Below are 1137 nucleotides of genomic sequence, written 5' to 3' on the forward strand. Positions count from 1 at the left end.
ACACACACACATGTTGCAGACACAGGGTCACACATGTCCCCACACACACACACATGTTGCAGACACAGGGTCACACATGTCCCCACACACACACATGTTGCAGACACAGGGTCACACATGTCCCCACACACACACATGGAGCAGACACAGGGTCACACATGTCCCCACACACACACATGGAGCAGACACAGGGTCACACATGTCCCCACACACACACATGGAGCAGACACAGGGTCACACATGTCCCCACACACACACATGGTGCAGACACAGGGTCACACATGTCCCCACACACACATGTTGCAGACACAGGGTCACACATGTCCCCACACACACACATGGAGCAGACACAGGGTCACACATGTCCCCACACACACACATGTTGCAGACACAGGGTCACACATGTCCCCACACACACACATGGAGCAGACACAGGGTCACACATGTCCCCACACACACATGTTGCAGACACAGGGTCACACATGTCCCCACACACACACATGTTGCAGACACAGGGTCACACATGTCCCCACACACACATGTAGCAGACACAGGGTCACACATGTCCCCACACACACACATGGAGCAGACACAGGGTCACACATGTCCCCACACACACACATGTTGCAGACACAGGGTCACACATGTCCCCACACACACACATGTAGCAGACACAGGGTCACACATGTCCCCACACACACACATGTAGCAGACACAGGGTCACACATGTCCCCACACACACACATGTTGCAGACACAGGGTCACACATGTCCCCACACACACACATGTTGCAGACACAGGGTCACACATGTCCCCACACACACACATGGAGCAGACACAGGGTCACACATGTCCCCACACACACACATGTTGCAGACACAGGGTCACACATGTCCCCACACACACACATGTTGCAGACACAGGGTCACACATGTCCCCACACACACACATGTTGCAGACACAGGGTCACACATGTCCCCACACACACACATGTTGCAGACACAGGGTCACACATGTCCCCACACACACACATGGAGCAGACACAGGGTCACACATGTCCCCACACACACACATGTTGCAGACACAGGGTCACACATGTCCCCACACACACACATGTTGCAGACACAGTGTCACACA

This window comes from Indicator indicator, unplaced genomic scaffold (genome assembly GCF_027791375.1).
Source record: "Indicator indicator isolate 239-I01 unplaced genomic scaffold, UM_Iind_1.1 iindUn_scaffold_77, whole genome shotgun sequence".
In the NCBI taxonomy this organism is placed as follows: Eukaryota; Metazoa; Chordata; class Aves; order Piciformes; family Indicatoridae; genus Indicator; species Indicator indicator.